Here is a 20,387-nt window from a genome sequence, read left to right as displayed (position 1 = left end):
GATAAGTGTCTTTTTGTAAGCAAATGAGACGACTGGTGGCTGGGAGCTCCTAGATAGCTTTGGGATGGAAGCTGGTCACCAAAAGACCAAGGCATGATTAGGGAATTGGGACTTTCAGCTCCAGTCCCCAATGTCCAGGTTGGGGAGAGGGACTGAAGGTTCAGGTGATCACCGATGGCCAATGATTTAATCAGTTATATCTATATAATGACTCCTCCATGAAAAAAACAAACAAACAAAAGGACAGGGCTTGGATGAGCTTTTGGATTACAAAACATGTGGAGGTACCTGGAGGGCATGCTCAGAAAGGGCATGGGAATTTTGTGCCCCCTCCCACATACCTTGCCCTGTGTGTCTCCTCCATCTGGTTATTCATCTGTATCCTTCGTGATATCCTTTATAATAAATGGATAAACATAAGTAAAGTGTTTCCCTGAATTCTGTTTGCCACTCTGGCAAATAAATCAAACCCAAGGAGGGAGTTGTGGGAACCCCAATTTATAGCTGGTGGTCAGAAGCACAGGTCACAACCTGGGGCTTGTGATGTGCATCTGAAGTTGGGGGTAGGGGCAAACTTGTGGGACTGAGCCCTTAACCAGTGGGATCTGATACTATCATCAGGTAGACAGTGTCAGAATTAAACTGAATTAGAGGACACCCAGCTGGTGTCTGCTGGAGAATTGCTTGGTATGTGGGGAAATATCTCATCAAAGAAACGTTCTATGTTGTGAAAGCATAGGAGGAGAAAAACAGTTTGGCTCTTTTTCCCCTCAGACCTGTTTAAGAAAAAGAACACAAATTATGAATACACAGTTAGGTATGGAGCTTTGGAAGAAGCTTGCACAAGTGAGGAGCCCCAAAGCTGAAGCTTTATCAGCCTCTCTGTGGATTAGCCTCCATTTATGGGGAGGTTCTCGGCAATATTGTATGCAGAGTGAGGAGATGAAAGCTTTTAAGCCTGTTTGGTTATCACACCTCTTGGGCTCATTGGGATAGATAATTGATGATACTATCTCAGCATTCTCTTTAATACTAAAACATATACCTAAACTTAAAAAAATAGTCCTCAAATAATGGGCACCCAGATGGCCAAACTGGCTCAAATAATCTCCCATCACTAAGGCTAAGGGCTGCTGGGTGTAAACATGCCAGGCCCATAGAGATAAGGTTAGGAAGTCCTCACGCCTCTGGCAAGGCAAGATCATTCAGTTATACCTGTTGAGAGAAAATATTTTGCAATACTTCCCAGTTTGTTTATTTACTTTTAGACATGCCTGTCTACTAAGGAGAGTGTTTGAAAAAAGAAGCTCCATGAAATCTTCTGGATGTGCTGGGGCTTGCTCCACTCTGTGAACTGTGCCCCCAGGGCATGTGCTGAGTTCACCTGCCCCAGCCAGTTTTTTGGGAGGGGATCTCCAACCTATTTCTAATGAGAGGCAGTGAAAGCTGGAAACACTGGGCTTCCCTATGAAGTAAGGGACTCAGAGAAGAGGAAGAAGCTAAAGGAGCATCAGTCTCTCCTGAGTGGAGCTAGCTCTAGAGATGGCTACTGTAGGGGATCAGAATATGCCACCCTAAAATTTGTACTTTGGTGTAAGGATTATTTGAAGCTGAAAACAATTGAAAACAGTGGACACCAAAAAAACACTCTCCTCTCCTTCCCCCACCATTTGCCTAGAAGTAGGTTTAGATGCTTAATCACCCGACTTTTTTTTTTTTCTTTAGCCCAGTGACAGCATGAGGGGAATCTATACCACGAACCTTACTAAGACAATCCTGACTTTCTATTAGTTTCCCTCATATATCTTCCCACAGTTTTCTACCCTTGTGTCTTAGTCTGTTTCCTGCTGCTATAACAGAAGCCACAGATTGCATAATTTATAAAGAAAAGAGATTTATTTGGCTCATAGTTCTGGAGGCTGGGAAGTCCAAGGGCATGGCACCTGCATCTGTCAAGGCTCATTCCATGGTTAAAGAGAGGAAGGTGGAAGTGAGTCCATGAAACAGAAACAGAGGAAATCTGGCCAAACTCTTCCTTTTTATCAGGAACCCACTCTCAGTAACTAACCTACTCTGTGATAACAGCATTAATCCATTCATGAGGGCCAAACTTTCATGACTTAATCACTCCTTAAAAGCTCCACCTCCTGCAATAAATTATTTTTAGAGATGGGGTCTTACTATGTTGCCTAGGCTGGTCTTGAACTCCTGGGCTCAAGTGATCCTCCCACCTCAGCCTCTCAAAGTGCTGAGATTACAGGCATGAGCCACCATGCCTGGCCCTGCAATAAATTTCAACATGAATCTTGGAAAGGACATTGAAACCATAGCACCTTGGAAGCCTAAAATCCTTTCCTTTGTCTCATCACTTCTCTACAAATTTATTATTCTTTGTTAAGATGTTATATAAGCCCCAACCTCTAACCATCCCTTTGACTTGCTCATCACTGAGTTTTTCTGTGAGTACGTGCATTGCATATGTTAATAAACTCTGTTTTTCTCTTGTTTTTTAGACTGCCTTTTGTCAGTCTCATTTGCAGACCCCCAGCTGGAGAACCCAGGAGGAAGAAGAAAAAAGTTTTTTCCTCCTCTACACTCCCCATGCATGACTAAAGAGTAGGAGGAGTCAGCAAGGTATGTGACCCCAACTGCAGAGCAGAAACAGCAATGATCAAACAGGGACCAAGCTACATTTGTGCAGCTATGGTCAGTGTGTATCTGGCTTGTTTGACGCCCAGAATGAATTCATTTTTATCAATCTTCATCTATACAACAAAATTATCTTCAGTAATAATCATAAAAATGGAATAGATAATAACAATGTCCAGGAAAAAAACAGTCAGTAAATTTTAAAAATTGAACTTCATATATACTGTTATGCCAGAAAAAAAGAAAAAAGAAGTGAAATAAATATTATAGTAAAATAAAAAGAAATAGATTAACTATTTTATAACATTAATACGACTTTTGAAAACAGGGAAGACTTATACCTACATGTTTGTTGTAGTATGAGATGATAAAATTACAGTTTATAACAAATAATAATAAAGAAAATTTCAAACTAAAAATATATTATGGCTGGGCGTGGTGGCTCCATCTCAGTGAGCTGAGATCACACCATTGCACTCCAGCCTGGGCAACAAGAAAGAAACACCATCTCAAAAAAAAATATATATATATATGTATATATATATATATGTGCATTTAAAAATTAGTAAAAAATTTCATGTGTGAACCAAAATTTGTACTTGCAACCAAAAATGGGGGTGAACAGGGAGTAATTGCATAATGGGCATGGAATCTCCTTTGGGAATGATGAAAAGTTTTGGAACTCGACAGAGGTGATGGTTGTACAACATTGTGAATTTACTAAATGCCACGGAATGTACACTTTAAAATTGTTATTTTTATGTTCTATAAATTTCACCTCCATTCTAAAAAAGTTTAAAAAATACCATGCCTTGAAGTGCATGCTCTGTTTCACTACTACATTTTTAAAAATACAAATAAAACTACAAGTGGTTACATGGAATGGCAGTATTGAAGCAACTGAAGTTCTATTTCTTTATCTTTACAGTCATTGTTTTCTCTTTGTTTGAAATGCATTATGTAAAGGCAGACATATATAGTACCCAGGAGGTGGACAAACAACTGCCTTGGTGGAAACTCTGACCTTTCTGGGCTTATCCTGGTGCCACTGAGACTGTGCAGGTGAGTCTGTGTGTATTAGGAGACAGTATGACTAACAGGGAGTTCCAAAATTCGCTTTCATGTAGAGAACAATGCATATCAATGGATAAGTAATACAATTTGCTAATTTAAAGCTTACATGTATTTAATTAAAACTCACAGAAATTGTTTAGAATTTAAACCCAAAAACTACTTTGTGAGGAAGGTGTTTTATCACAGCCATTATGTAGAACTGCCCATTTGTCAGCAATTGCCAGTTCATGGGCTTTTCATAAAAAGCGAATTACCTTTTATTTGGTTTTATTATTGCTTATAAACCTCTACTGTCTGCACCTGTAGCAAACCATGCATCTGGCTCCCCTCCCACCTTCTCACCTTGGAACACCACCGGCTGTAGGCATCTACGTGCAGCAGGAAGCGTCACTGAGTAAGTTGGACTACACATCAGGGGTAGACACCGCACTGTCCATCCAGCCTGCTCTCAACTGGCCCTGGGAAGGCATGTCTGGAGAAGCTGTGTTGGAAGGATTAGAATAATACACACCTCCACACTTACCCACTCTGCATGGGCTGCCTGAGAAAACTGTGTACCAGATTGTGTTAAGAGTTGGAGAGGACAGATGCAGGTTTTAAGAGCCTGTTTTTTGTGCCCACTTCAGGAAGATTAAGTGGATCCTGCTATAGAAAGGTGCATTCATGAAGGCTGCCTGCAGTGGACCGAGTGATCATTCCACTTGGGGTCAAGATGGGGTTCATGACAAAGCATGTAACAGAGCACCAAGGAGGTGCCCTGGCCATATTGGATGGAGTTCAGGACAGAATCCAGTGACAAGGAGGAATGGAGTACCTGATCAGTGCTCAAGACAAGAGTCTCATCCTTTTCTTTTCTTTACTTTTTTACTTTTCTTTTTCTTTTTCTTTCTTTTTTTTTTTTTTTGAGACAGTCTCACTCTGTCATCCAGGCTGGAGTGTAATGGCGTGATCTCGGCTTACTGCAACCTCTGCCTCCCGGGCTCAAGCGATTCTCCTGCCTTAGCCTCCGGAGTAGCTGGGATTACAGGCGCTCACCACCATGCCTGGCAAATTTTTTTTTTTGTATTTTTAGTAGAGACAGGGTTTCACCATGTTGGTCAGGCTAGATTCAAACTCCTGACCTCAAGTGATCTGCCTGCCTCGGCCTCCCAAAGTGCTGGGATTATAGGCGTGAGTCACTGCGCCCTGCCAGCCCATCCTTATAATGTGCCCATCATGCCAACATGATGGCATGTTGTAAGTCCATGTTATGTGTGTGCCTGGTGTGTGTGTGTGTGTGTGTGTCTGTGTGTGTATGATGTGTTGGGGGCGTGGCATTGCTGCTTCAGCTCCCTAGGTTCACCCCAGTCTCAGCGCACCAGGTTAAAAACAACTCAAAAAATTCTAGCCACCATCTGCTGGAGCAGCTGAGGCTTCTGGTCGTGGGCTCAGTCTGCAACAAAGGAGCAGCTGAGCAGAACTGGACCAAGTTACCAGCCCCTAGAGAAGCAATGAATTCTGGCTCTGGCTGGGAGTTGAGAGCTATTTACTGGTAACATTTTACCTGGTCTTACAATTGAAGTTTGCCTATCAGGTATAGAAAAGGAGAAAACCTCATGAGCCAATGTGGAAAAGAGACATTTTATGGCCCCTTTGGGGAACTCTTGACTGTAGCATGGATCTATGGCCTGAAACGGTAGAAGAAGAACATAAAGGAGAAATTTGGCATCAGGTTGGCAAGAGTCTTGAATGCTTGCCACAGAGTTGGGGCAATGGGGAACAATAGAAGGTTTGTAAGCAGAATAAAGGGGGAATGAAGTGTTTTAGAGATACAACTCTGGAGGCAGTGAAAAGGAAGAACTGGGGAGGGGAGATGTTGATTGGAAGCATCAAGACCTATTATGAAGGTGCCTACAGAAGTCCTGGAATAGATAACAAGGGCCTGGGCTGGGAGTACAAGGATGAAAGGCCCAGATAGATCCCCACTAAACCTAGTGTGAAGCTAAACAGATCAACGCACTCATCAGATACAGCCATGGCGGGGACTATGGCAAGGCATAGACAAGCACTTCAGCCAGCATGATGATCAGGGATGTCATACAGAGATGCTCCCTGAACTGCATTCTGAAGGATGATCCAGTGAGCCAGGCAGGAAGGCACCAGGCAGAGGCGGCAGCACGTGCAAAGGCACGGAGGCCCAGGACAGCATGGGGCCTTTGACCTGCAAGAGATTTCCTGTGTGTGATTGCTATATGGGGTAGGTATGGGTAGGGGAGTGTCCGCAGGAGGCTGACTCACAAGGGGCTGGTTGGTTTACTGTTGGTTTGTTTACCTGGGCTGATTAGTTTACTAAGGGCAAAAAGGAGCTGTTGAAGGTGAAGGTTGACATATGGTTCTGGAGCCTACAAGACAAGGTGGGGCAGTAGATACAGAATGGAAGGTCTTTGTACATGAATCTGGTTTGGAATAGCTGGAAGAACACGCCCAGATTTCTTCTCTGTGTGCTCTATTCTTTAAATTGCATTTTATATGGCAATCCATTTACTGGTACTTTACCCCCAGTCTAGATAATTATTAAGTGTATGGATTTTGCCAGTATGAAATTAATCTGCTCTGTGGAGCAAATTGTTTGGACAGAACAACCTTCAAACTTTGTTTCTGCCCTGGCAGCCAGAAGGTTGCAATATGAGCTGAATTTGGCCCTAAACTAAGCCCTGGTGGCTAATGAGCCATGAGCCAAGGCTGAGAAGTGGGGTGGCTCGTGCCCTGCAGTCGTGAGAAAAGGCACAGGGCAGCGCTACGTGGACTTGGGCTTAGCATCTCTGGGTTGCTCAGAGGGCAAAGTGTCCTGAGGGAGGTAAATTGTTGTAAAACAGTTTAAAAAGTGAGAGGAATGGGAGAGGTGAAGCTTAATTCCTGCTGGTTCCATGGTGATGGTATTATGCTTAGGAGTTGAAAAACGATTTCTCTAGCCCATAGGAACTCAAACTTACTGAAAGAGAAAAAACTTGGCATTGCTTTAGCAAAATTCAAGTAGACGCTACATTCCACTGGAACAACCTAGAACACATGTGCTAGTTTCTTCTATATTGCAGGTTGCATTCTCTGGCAGGCCTGCTTCACTTGGCAGCAACACTTTTAAAGAGAAACGGCTCTATCTCCAGGTTCTGTGCCCTGGGCTTGCAGAGAAAAGGAATAAAATTAAAACAGTATTTGAACTTTTAAAAATATTTAAATTGCTGCCTCATTTCAGACTGGCATTTCTTAAAATAATGGTCTCTACTCACCAAGCCACTGCCAAGGGACCCACGGTGGCTGTCCTGTATCCTTGGATTCGATTAGAAGACGTCTCCTTGCTCAGCAAGGCTCTCCATAGCTGTCTTTCCCATTTATCCTCCACACCTGTGAACTTCTGTCATAAGTTCTAGTCCAGCCCATCATCTCACTGGTTCCACTGGGCACCAGGCACTCTACTTACTTTTTCTTTTCTTTTCTTTTTTCTTTTCTTTCCTTTCCTTTCCTTTCCTTTTCTTTCTTTTCTTTGTTTCTTTCTCTTTCTCTTTCTTTCTCTCTCTCCCTTCCCTCCTTCCTTCCTTCTTCTTCTTCTTTTTTTTTTTTTTTTTGAGAAGGGCCCTCACTCTGTTGCACAGGCTGGTCTCAAACTCCTGGGCTCAAGTGATCCTTCTGCCTTAGCCTCTTGTGTAGCTGGGACCACAGGTCCACAGGCATATGCCATCACATCTGGCTAACTTTTTGATTTTGTGTAGAGACGGACTCTCATTTTGTTGCCCAGGCTGGTCTCGAACTTTCAAGCCATCCTCCCACCTCGGCTTCCCAAAGTGCTGGGATTGTAGGCGTGAGCCACCATGCTGTACCTGTACTTGCTTCTATTTTTGCATTCTGTTAGATTATGTCCTTCATGACGTAAAGAATGCAGACCCAGTAGAATGCATTTCTGTTCTTGCATGCTACCTTGCATTCTTGTTTACAAAGCTTCCCCTAACTTCCTCCTTCCTTCTCCATCTGCTCAAATATGTCAACATTCAGACTTGGACCCAGCCCTTCTGTTGCTGACTGTACTGGTGGCAGGCCCTTCTCCCTGCCAAACAGGACCTCAGTGCTGTTTAGGGGTGCAGCTCTTTCCAGCTAAGGGGAAGCTGACCTGGCCACAGCTCAAGATAATTTCCAACTTCTAAGTCGATTATCATGGTCCCATCCCCTGACCATGAATAGCTGGGGTGGGCGGGCTGGTTGGTTTGTAGAACATCCTTCAATTTCCAACTTCCAATTCAATTTGCCTCATTGTTCCCTCATTCCTCATGATTAGATTCAGCTTAAACAATTTGAGGTCGGAATATGAATAATCTCTTGATTAACCGAGAGGGTAACTGGTATTTATCATTCCTGAATCCTTTAAAATGTGAGGGGAGCCATAGAATCCGTGTCCTTGGGGACATCTTGTTTATTTTTATTTTTACTTTTATTTTAGGTTGGAGGGTAGACGTGCAGGCTTGTTACATACGTAAACTCGTGTCATGAGGGTTTGCGCTACTGGTTGTTTCGTCACCCAGGTATTGAGCCTAGTACCCAATAGTTATCTTTTCTGATCCTTTCCCTCCTTCCATGTTCTACCCTCAAATAGGCCCCAGTGTGTGTTGTTCCCCTCTACGTGTCCATGTGTTTTCGTCATTTAGCTCCCACTTATAAGTGAGAATATGTGGTATTTGGTTTTCTGTTCCTGCATTAGTTTACTAAGGATAATGACCTCCAGCTCCATCCATGTTCCTTCAAAAGACCTGATCTCATTCTTTTTTATAGCTTCATAGTATTCCATGCTGTGTGTATATGTACCACATTTTCTTTATCCAATCTGTCATTGATGGACATTTAGGTTGATTCTATGTCTTAGCTATTATAAATAGTGGTGCAACAAACTTTTGAGTGCGTATGTCTTTATGGCAGAATGATTTATATTCCTTTCGGTATACACCCAGTAATGAATGGGATTGCTGGGTTGAATGGTAGTTCTGTTTTTAGCTCTTTGATGAATCACCACACTGCTTTCCACAATGGTTGAACCAATTTACACTCCTACCAACAGTGTATAAGCATTTGCTTTTCTCTGCAACCTTGCCAGCATGTTATTCTTTGACTTTTTAATAAAAACCTAACATTCCAACAGGTGCGAGATGGTATCTCATTGTGGTTTTGACTTGCATTTCTCTAATGACAACGATGTTGAGCTTTTTCTCATATACTTGGCAGCATGTATGTCTTCTTTTGTAAAATGTCTGTTCATGTCCTCTGGGGGCATCTTTTTTATAAGTGAGTTTCTCAAATATATGCCAGTCGTGGGGATCCTGTGATTTTGTGTTTCTCGTCCAAACTAGTGAAGCCACTTGCATTAAGAGAGGCCCTTATCTCTCCAGGCCCGTGGCAGTCCTGCATTATCCACACAATGCCCAACCCAGGGCCCCACAGTTAGGCCTGTGCTGCTGCCAGGGATTGCTGTGGGTGGAGATGGCAAGGGCCTGACAGACGCCTATGTTATTGCCACCACCCCCAGGGCAAGCTTCTCCAGGGATTCAGCAGAGGCTCAGCTTGCAGCCTCAAGGGCTCTCTGGCTCTACCTCCTTTCTGCCTGGAGGATCCTAGCCCTGGCCCTCAAAAGGCTGAATATGAAGGGGAATGGGGCCAGCACTTTTACAGTACATCACATAGGCACAGGATAAATGTTTTGAGGGAATCAAGAGTAAGGAAGTAGAAAGAGCTTTAGTGATAATTGACTGTTTTTCAGATCAATGCCATGAAATAATACAAACAGCAAGAGGAAATCTGATTGTTATTATTTTGCTTACCGATATTCTAGAGCTTTAGGCAAAATTGCAAAGGAGCTATTATTTTTCTTTGGTGTCTTCAAGCCTCCCCTTCTGGTCCCTCACAACTGTCCTTCCTTAGACTTCTAGAGCTCAAAATGGCTTCTATCAGGAATTAGCTTCAGTTTCTTTGTTCACACTAAAGTGTATACGGCTAGTAACATTTTAAAGTGTTACTTCTATGGAGATGTTGGCATTTTGCCAGGTTCAACAGCCAATAGAAGAAATGCAGCTTAAAATTCCTTGCATCTGCCAGATGGGGAAAATATGTGACTCTGTATATGGAGCTCTCCTAAAATTCATTTATTTGTTCAATAAATATTTATTGAGGCCTATTATAGCAAAACCTTAGGGAAATAAGGAATGCATATTAAAGTACACAGGAAAGAATTTACACAAATGGGCAAAATGAGGCAGGGAGTGTTACATGTCTTGTCTGAGATTACCAAATTTACTTCTGACAATCAATCCATACATAAATCACTCAAGAAACAGGAAATACTGGAGACCTGTTACTCAGTCTGTGATCTGCATTTACAGTGTAGTTTGGGTAGCAAGAATAACATGCATGAAGCAATTAGCCAATTGTTATGGATTGAACGTGTCCCCCCAGCAAATTCCCATGTTGAAGCCCTGACTCCCAGTTAGATAGCATTTGAAGATGGGGCCTTTGGGAGATAATTAGGGCTAGATGGGGTCATGAGGGTGGGCCCTTGTAGGGGATTAGGGCCCTTGTAAGAAGAGAAATCAGGCTGAGTGCGGTGGCTCACACCTGTCATCCCAGCACTTTGGAGGCCGAGGCAGGCGGATCACCTGAGGTCTGGAGTTTGAGACCAGCCTGGCCAACATGGTGAAACCCCGTCTCTACTAAAAATACAAAAAATTAGCTGGACGTGGTGGCAGGCAGGTGCCTGTAATCCCAGCTGCTTGGGAGGTCAAGGCAGGAGAATCTGTTGAACCCGGAGGCTGAGGTTGCAGTGAGCCGAGATCGTGCCATTGCACTCCAGCCTAGGCAACAAGAGAGAAACTCCATTTCAAAAACAAAACAAAACAAAACAAAAAAAGAAGAGAAATCAAAACTTCTTCTCTCTCTCTCTCTCTCTCTCTCCACATGTGAACACACAAAGAGGTCACGTGAACACACAGTGAGAAGGAGGCTGCCTGCAAGTCAAGAGAAGAGGCCTCAGCACGAAACCTGCCTTACTGGCACTTTGGTCTTGAACTTCCCAGCTTCTAAAACTGTGAGAAATAAGTTTCTGTTGTTCAAGCCACCCAGTCTATGGTATTTTGTTATGGCAGCGAGAATTAAGACACCAATGAAGCAAGATAATCAGTAACTGGATACTTAACTGTGTGGTATAAAACATAAGGGCTTTAGTAGAGAAGAAAATTGGACTTTCTTGGGGACATCCTTACTACTTCTGCTCATGTATCACGCTTTAGCTTGTTTGTGTCTTTGGAGGAGGCTGCATATTTTTTAAATACCCCCAAAAGTACAAAGACGAATGCTACAGCCCCTATGTTCTCATTATCCAGGCTTAATAAATGTTAGCCATTTTCCACTTTTGTTTCATACATAAGTTTTCTACAAAATGAGGACAACACCTTAGATAAAACTGAAGTTCATGGTTCATTCTGCATCCCTTCCCTCAAGGGCTTCTTTTGCTCAATATGGGACTCATGAGAGTCATCAGTGTTGTGTGAGGCAGCTGTTTGTTCATTTTCTAGACCAAATAATGTTCCATTGTGTGACTGGACATACTTAGTCTATCCGTTCTACCACTGATGAGCATGTGAGCTGTTACTATTTTTAACTATTACAAATTATCTTGCTAAAACATTTTTGCACATGTCTTTTGGTGACCAAATGGACTCATTTCTCTCAGGTATGTATCTCAGAGTGAAACTGTTTTATCACAGTGTGTACTTTATATTTAGTGCTTTATAATTTCTGATTAAGAAATCTTTGCCTGCCCCTAAGGATGTAAAATTATTCTCTTATGGCCTGGCTCAGTGGCTCATGCCTGTAATCCCAGCATTTTGGGAGGCCAAGGTGGGAGGATTACTTGAGGCCGGGAGTTCAAGACCAGCCTGGGCAACATACTGAGACTCTCATCTCTACAAAAAAAATTTTTTTTGTTTAATTAGCTGAGCTTGATGGTACACGCCTATAGTCCTAGCTACTCAGGAGGCTGAGGCAGGAGGATCGCTTGAGCCCAGGAATTCAAAGCTGCAGTAAGCTATGATCATGCCACTGTATTACAGCCTGGGTGACAGGGTGAGACCCTGTCTCTAAAAAGATACATCTATTAAAAATAAATTTTAAAAAATAATAAATTATTTTCTTATGTTATTGTCTAGCATCTTTATTATTTTACCTTTCAGATTTAGATCTACGATCCACCTGGAATTGATTTTTGTATATGGAGTGAGGTAGAGGTCAAGTTTTGCTTTTTCCCGTATGACTATCTTATTAACTTAACATCATTGATGTAAATGACCACTCTTTTCCCACTATGCCTCAGTGCCACCTTTGTCATAATCAAGTGTTCCTTCAAGTATGCATCTGCTTCTGACTCTCCCTTCTGTTCCTTTGAGCTATTTGTCCTGGGCCTTTACTGCACACCTCAGATTTGTCCCAACAAGGATTGAAGAAGCTGGGTTATTCGTCCACCAATTCCTATTACGCATTGGTGAAAAGTTGCTCCTGGGGACATGAACTCCCTTGCAGTTCTGCCGTGCTCTGGGAACAAGCCAGGAATAGCCCTATGACCAGGGAAAGTCTCCAGGATCTACTTCTCCACTCACACAATTGTTGGCAGCATCCAGTTCCATGTAGTTATGGGACCGAGAGCTTCAGATTTTTGTTGATTGTTGGCCAGAGACCACTCTCAGCTCCCAGAGGACACCCCCAGTTCTTTGCCATTTAGGACTGCTCAACATGGCTACTTGCTTCCTCATAGTCAGCAAGAGAAAGACTAGCATGGTGGGCAGTACACTCCTATGGAATGTAATCACATCATCATGTATACATAATCACATGTATCTTACCACCTTTATTCCATTTGTGTCACAGGTCCCACACTTACGGGGAAAGCATCAACCGAAAGTGAGAACGCCTAGAAGCAGGAATCATGGAGCCTTCCTTAACTGTCTGTCTGCAACAGCAGGTATGCAAGCAATCTGTCAAGCTGAAGGTAACTGCCAGGGTGTGCCACATAGAGACTGGCAAGACACCGTCAGGGCCTGCTGTATGTCTGTATTCCAAACCCCTCTTGAATTTCAGACTCATATATACAATGGGCTATGAAACATCTCTTAGACAGCTAATAAGCATCTTGTTGTTGGCATGTCCCAAGCTAAACTAATCCACTCATCCCCACCTCAGTAACAGAAAAAATCCATCACTCTTCCAGTTGTAAAAATCATGGAGTTGTCTTTGACTCCCCTCTTTGTCTCATAACTCTGTTGGTTCTGTTTTCAAGATAGATCCAGAAACAGAAACTGACCACTTTTTACCCCCTCTACAAACTGCCAAACTGGACCACCATCATCTCTGGCCTGTTTCTGTACTTTAATCTCCTCTATAGTCAGTAGCCAGAGAGAATCTGTTTCAATAAAAGTCAGAAAATGGCAGTTCTCAGGTCAAAAATCCTCCAGTGGTTTCCCAAGTTCTTCAGAGTTCAAGCCAAAGATCTTCCATGCCTGCAAGCCCTACATGTCCCCAGCCCCAAGCCCTCTAGCCCATCCCCACCCTTCTCCCCTCTTCACTCTGCTCCAGCCACACTGGCTGCCTTGTTGTTCCTTGACCATGCAGAGCACATTCCCACCTCAGGGGCTCTGCACTTGCCGTTCCCTCTGCTAGAATACCCTTCACCCAGTGAACACATCGTTCACTCCTTCAGCTCTTCCTGGTCTCTGATTAAATGCCCCCTTGTTGGCAAGGTCTTCCCTTTCCATCCAACATAGCACCAGACCCTATTCCCCTTACTCTGCTTTATTTCCCTCCATAGCAGTTATCACATAATGTGACATATTATGTATTTATTTCCTTTTTCTTTTTCTTCTTTGTAGAGATGGGGTCTTGCTATGTTGCTCAGGCTAGTCTCAAACTTTGGCCTCTTCCCCTGGCCTCCTGAAGTGCTGGGATTACAGGTATGAGTCATCATGCCTGGCCTGTATTTATTTTCTTATTTATTGTTTTTCTTCCCCTCCTAGAATGTGGGTTCCCCGAGGTTAAGGACTTCATCTCCTTTATTCACTATTGCATTCCCCAGATACAGCCTAGAGCAATACATCACGTGCAGGAGATGCTCAATGAATAACTGTTGAAGGAATAGATGCTGTGTCCCAGAAGAGATCTTAGAGGTCACCTGGTCTGGTCTCAATTCAGAGAAGGACCAGGCTGTCGTCACACATTTAGTGAGTGGTAGAGCTGGGACAAGAATCTAGGTCTCCTTTTTCTTGTCCACTGCTCTTCCCACTCTTCTCCGTTCTATGCATAGGTGAAAGCTCAACACCATCAACTGACAATTAAGTAAAATAGTGGGGAATAGGACTGAATGTGTTCCTGAAGGTTTTGCCAAATAAAATGATACCGCTCTTTTAATCTATGAATTGATTATCCAAAGCAAATATCGACGGTGAGTAGAAGGCGGCAAGGCATGAGTTATTGTAACTGATAAAGCAGGGGTGGCGCAGTAGGGGGTTGGTAGGAGGGTGATTGATCAAGTGAGTCATCATCCTGCCCCAGGGAACAATGGTCTGAGTTGTCTGCAAGGTAAATGACTCTGGTAAATAACTCGGTTTGTTCCTTTGATTAACGGGGGAGGGTTGGATCTAGCAGCTCTGCTCAATGGCCCCTTTCATTGTGTTATTTACCTGAGCAGTGGCTCCAAGAGTCACTCTTAATAAAGCCAGTGTCTAACCTACAAAGCCCAGAAAGTAAATCTCTCTTCTGTGAAGGGGCTTAGGCTCCTTTTGCAGAGAGAATGCATGTAGAGAAGAATGTTCTCCACCCACATCTTCTTCCATCCCTTTCCTTGTTCCATCCCTCACCATGCTTTTTAGTAAACTCTGCTCTGCTAAAATAATTTAATTAAGCTAAAACAACTCCCTAAGTTCCCAGGTCATTTCTTTCTTTTTTTTTTGAGACGGAGTCTCGCTCTGTCGCCCAGGCTGGAGTGCAGTGGCGCGATCTCAGCTCACTGCAACCTCTGCCTCCTGGGTTCAAGCAATTCTTCTGCCTCAGCCTCCCTAGTAGCTGGGACTACAGGCATGTGCCACCATGCCCAGCTAATTTTTGTATTTTTAGTAGAGATGGGGTTTCACCATATTGGCCAGGCTGATCTTGAACTCCTGACTTCAAGTGACTTCAGCCTCCCAAAGTGCTGGGATTACAGGCGTGAGCCACTGCGCCCGGCCCCAGGTCATTTCTCTTGTCACCTTGTTTTCATGTGCTTTCCTTTCTCTGCGCTCTATTCAAATACATTTTCTGTAATGGCTGGACATTGAGATGGCAGGAAAACTAAAACAAAAATTGTGTTATTTTATTTGCATATTTCCACAATTTCTCCAGCAATATGATAGATTGGAATGATAGAGGGGTTTAAGGGGTTAATTTTAAAAAATTAATTAATATTTAATTGACAAATAAAACTGTATATATTTATCATATATAACATAATGTTTTGAAATATGTGTACATTGTAAAATGGCCAAACTAAGCTAATTATCATATGCATTACCTCACATACTTATTTTTTTTGTGGTGAGAACACTTAAAATCTACTCTCAGTGATTTTCAGAATACAATACAATGCATTGTTGTTAACTATAGTTACCATGTTGTACAAAGATGTCAAATGTATAGGGAGGATATGTCAGAAAGTTATATCTCTAATTTAAAATAATTCTAGGCCGGCACAGTGGCTCACACCTGTAATCCCAGCATTTTGGGAGGCCGAGGCGGGTGGATTACCTGAGGTCAGGAGTTCGAGACCAGCCTGGCCAACATGGTGAAACCCCATCTCTACTAAAAATACAAAAAATTAACCGGGTATTGTGGCGAGCACCTGTGATCCCAGCTAATCAGGAGGCTGAGGCAGGAGAATCACTTGAACCGGGATTAGTGGTTGCAGTGAGCCGAGATCCCACCACTGCCCTCCAGCCTGGGCAACAGAGTGAGACTCCATCTCAAAAAAAAAATAAAAATAAAAAATAAAATAATTCTGCATAACCACTATGATATACCTCTGTGTAATTTAACTTTAATATCACTCTAGGCGGCATGGATGGCATTTGAAAGAACCTAATCAGGAAACCATGATCTAGAAGTGGTTATGTAAGCTTTATAAATATTGTTATAGATATCTACACCAGAGGGTGTGTTTAGCCAATTTTAATTGGCTAAACTAATAGTCTTCTAGCTATGAGGTTGGATAGATTGTACTAGGTCCCACCATCCTTGCCCGGGAATAGTACACCTTTGCAGCAAGCCCATGAGCCGTACACCTTGCAGCAGCAGTGCCCCAGGTCCAGAGGCCCATCTGGCCCTGCCTCCTTCTCCTGCATGAGGGGCTCTGCTGCCTGATCTTCCCGGAAGCCCGACTGAGCTGCTGTCAGAATAGCATGGAATCTGTCTCCTTCTCATGCAAGGTGCTTGTTAGTATCTGAGTGTGGGGGGACTTAGAACCAACACTAGAAGAAGGGTTCTATGATGATTTGGGGGCCTACTTGCTAATAAAGCTTTGTAAGTTTGTCAGAGACTGGCCTAAGACTAGCTTTCATCATAATGAACCACCTGGGAGCAAGGATATATATACATATATATATATTTTTTTTAGACAGACCCTCACTCTGTCACCCAGGCTGGATTGCGGGGGTGCGATTTGGCTCACTGCAACATCTGCCTCCCAGGTTCGAGCGATAAATTGACTCGGGTCAATTTGCAACCCATATCTTCAGCTATATATATATATATATTTTTTTTTTTTTTTTTAAGACAGAATCTTGCTCTGTCACCCAGGCTGGAGTGCAGTGACACGATCTCCGCTCACTGCAGCCTCTGCTTCCTGTGTTCAAGTGATTCTTGTGCCTCAGCCTCCCGAGTGGATGGGACTACAGGTGCGTAACATCACACCCGGCTAATTTTTGTATTTTTAGTAGAGACGGGGTTTCACCATGTTGGTCAGGCTGGTTTCGAACTCCTGGCCTCCAGTGATCCGTCCACCTTGGCTTCCCAAAGTGCTGGGATTATAGGTGTGAGCCACCGTGCCCAGCTGTATATTTTATTTTTATTGTTCTTGATGAAAAGTAAAAAACAAATAAGCCCTAGTGGTTAGTGGAGGGTGGCAAGAGGTAAGATTTTCCTTCAAATTTGTCTTTCGATCCACTTAAGGATTCTAACGTTCTGGAATTCTTGATGCCTGTTGCTTCCCTCATCTGGGAACATGACAGACCCAAATGGTGGAACTTGGGTTTTCTCAGGTAATATTTATTTAATAAAGGAGAATCCTTTCAATGCTAGATGAAAGTCAGGCCTGGAGAGAATCTAGGCCAAATAATCAAAATATAATTTTTACCTGTGATTTTGGCATAGCAGCCATGGGTACCTGAGGCCAGGATGGGGTTACAGAAGGAAGAGAATGAGAAGAACATCATCACAAAAAATGTTTCTCCTGGCCAAGGTATCCCCTGAGTAGACAGGCTGGGGCATCCTTCTGCAGGAAGGGTTTGGGCTGATGAAAGCTGATTCCCAGAAAATAAGTGATGACCAATCAGGAGAGGTGAGGTTTCTAAGGGCCAGATGCAAGAGGGTGTCCTCACTTATAAGACCGAGGAAGTGGTGCACGTGCAGACTGACTTAGAAAGTTTTACTGAGCCAATCAGCTCCAAAACACAAAGAGATACACTTTTGCCCTTATACTTTTAGGGTGGGTAGGCCTCCCCCAAAGCATACACTTGGAGACCATGCCTCCAGCCATTCTGTCTTTTGGCCTGGTGTATATATGAAAGAAGAGGCAGCTACAGGCAGGCTTTGTTTTCCTTTTTTCAGTCTGGAACATTTAGGGGCAGATAAATTGGCATAAAGCAAACATAATTACATTTTAACTTCAAAGAGGGAAAATATCACTTACGTTAAATTCTGTAACCTGCCATGAAGGAAATTATTCATGTTGACCTAATTTTATTTCTGATCTACCTACCATAGTTTAGAATAAAAATGTTGGTTGATTTTATAACTCAATGCTTTTATTGGAAAACAAGGTTTTTAAGTGGCAATACACTTCTGAATAGAATATGCATTGTCCCAACAATGTATTTTACAAGTAACTGATAACTATGGATAATGAGTGGCCGCTAAGGTAGGGAATTTAACATCTTCTTAAAAAGTAAAACTATAAGCTCATTCATTTTTGTCTTTATTTAATTTTTTTGTATTTTATTCTTATTATTATTCGTTTATTATTATTAATCATGGTTTCTTTACCTTCTTGTTTTCATGCATTGACTCAATCAAGTATCTAAGTTTCTGGTTAGAGCAATATTATTTTCACTCTTTCATTAACTTCTGGTTTATTTTATTTTAGGTGCTAGAGAAGACACTGCAGAAGAGAGAACAAAGGAATCTTAGTAATTGTTCAATCCAATCTCCACACTTTAAAGATGAAGAAACTGGTATTGAGAAAAATACACAGCTTACCCAAGGTTGCACTGTCAGTTGGTAGCAGAGAAGAATTTAGAACCCACATCTGATGACTACACCATATTGCTCTCAGTTTCCCTGTCTATTCCACATGTAAAAGTCTGACTCTTCACTTCTCCTTTGAGTATATAGACTTTTAACATTTTTGTATGTCAAGATGGAATTTTCCTCATACCCAGCCCCTGCCTTTTCTCCTCCCTTCATACCTTGCAGGATCTTTAACAGAATTTAAAAGGAGTTTTTTGTTTTGTTTTGATGTATCTAATAAAAGTCAAGGGAGGGAGAGGGCCAGTATAAGCAAGAGAACAGTTTGTCTATTTTGTAGACGCTGTAGTCTGAGGAATCAGAAACACACAAAGGTTTGAAGAACTGGTACATGCTCCCAGGTGGGAAGCCAGGACTCTTGGTAGGATCTTCAGGATAAGGCAAAGGACAATAAGAGGGTGAGGGGATCCTAGAGGTGGAATCAAGGAAGAGAAACTAGAGAGAGAGAAAGGAACTGGCTATCCATCCAAGATGGATCCTGTGTGGACTGATGGGAGGCTTGGCATCGTCCTTTAGTAGACTTCATGTGGTTGAAAAATTGGCCAATGGAAGGAATTTCTTTTTTGGTAACAGACTCTGTGTGTACAGTTATGGGTCTTAATTTATAATAAAAGGTTACACTGAAAATTGGGCATATTGGCAACTTTGGGCTTTAATATTACTACTGTGCTATTTAGGTCCCAACCATCCTAGCTAATCTGGGCATTCTTGAAACAGCTCTCATTATTGGTATGTCAAACTGTCTCATAGGGCATCTACTTAGCAAAAGTGGAGTGAAGTGTTCGGGATGCATAAATGGGGTGAAGCTTGTGGTATTCCATTCCTTTTTGCTGAAGCCACTCCTACCAGCTGCCTTCTAGATTGTTCACCTTATATGAGCATGGTACAGTACAAAAGTTGTAGACTTTGGCCTCAGACAGATCTAAATTCTAATCTCAGATCACTACTTCCTAGTTGAGGACAAGATTTCTTTAACCACCCCAAGTCCCAATTTTCTCATGTCTAAAATGGCAGAAATAATGTGTATTTTGCAGGGTTGTTGTGAGAATTAAGTAATATGGGTAATGCACTTGGGACAGTGCTTCACACAACATTGTCAGTAAATGGTGATCTTTCTTTTCCTGGCACTACAGAGCTGAGGAGAGGAGGGAGGGAGATGAGTGTCTGGAGGAAGAAAGGGCAGGAGTTTCTTCATCTTTGAGTGGAGGAGCATTGGGGGTTAGTAGGGGTATAGGAATAGTGAGTTGGCTGGGAAGAAAAAAAGAAGGATGAAAAGAGGAAAAGAATAGGAAAAAAGAAGGATACCATGGAGAAAATGAGCAAGGGCCCCAGAAAGAAGAGCGAGAATGGCAGTGATGGTGAGCATTGCTGGAGTGATGGAAGGTTCTCCAGCCCCAGTGATGCGTGGGCATCACCGGAGAGCTTGTTAGAAATGCAGAGTCTCAGGTCCCTCCCCAGACCCTCTGAATCATAATTTGCAGTTTAACGAGAGGTCCCCAGGTGATTCCCATATCCATTAATTCTGCAGAGTTGACGTTTTCATCTGCGGTGGGTGGGTGGTGGGGGAGTGGGGGTGGGGGGCAGGTGTTGAGCAGATTCAAATCAAGAGGAAGTCCCTAGGGCTTTGGGTTATCTCTAAATTTATCAGGAAGACTTCCCAACGAAGTGGGTTGAGATCCAGGATGTGTCACTTTCCTTTGTATTCTGATCTGGCTGGTCTGGACAGAGGTTCTGCAAACCAGAGTCAGGCTGTGGACTCAGGGATTCTTGGAACTTCTCTTCTGAATCCAAAGTAGTAGGTGTGCAGGAACAAGGAAGTGGAGTGGTGAACATTATTTGTCTATAGAGGAAACAGGAAGAGAATGGGGATTGTCCTTTTAGACACATCTGGCAGGTGAGGCAGTCATCCTGCACCACACCCTCCTCCCTGCCCCTTCAGCTCCCAGTACCCTACCTTTTCTCTGAGCAACAGAAGCACTTTTGTCTGCATTTAGGTTGCTCATCGCTGGTGCATTGGAAAGAACACTGGGCTAATGCCCTCAGGCAAGCCATTTCAC

At 42.9% G+C, this 20,387-nt stretch overlaps 1 long non-coding RNA gene across 1 annotated transcript in view; it reads left to right on the top strand.

Moving 5' to 3' along the window:
- The window catches only part of LOC116475683 (uncharacterized), a 71,355-nt gene extending 52,395 nt beyond the window's left edge, over positions 1 to 18,960 (top strand). Inside the window, exons 3-7 of the long non-coding RNA XR_004249955.1 lie at positions 2,514 to 2,634; positions 3,616 to 3,711; positions 11,964 to 12,011; positions 12,655 to 12,748; positions 18,170 to 18,960. This is a non-coding gene — a long non-coding RNA (uncharacterized LOC116475683). The remainder of the gene's footprint in view (positions 1 to 2,513; positions 2,635 to 3,615; positions 3,712 to 11,963; positions 12,012 to 12,654; positions 12,749 to 18,169) is intronic.
- Positions 18,961 to 20,387: the final 1,427 nt, after the last annotated feature.

The sequence above is a fragment of the Hylobates moloch genome, unplaced genomic scaffold (genome assembly GCF_009828535.3).
Source record: "Hylobates moloch isolate HMO894 unplaced genomic scaffold, HMol_V3 SCAFFOLD_2, whole genome shotgun sequence".
Lineage (NCBI taxonomy): Eukaryota > Metazoa > Chordata > Mammalia > Primates > Hylobatidae > Hylobates > Hylobates moloch.
Note: the sequence above shows the minus strand (reverse complement) of the source record. Positions and strands in the feature narration are given on the sequence as shown.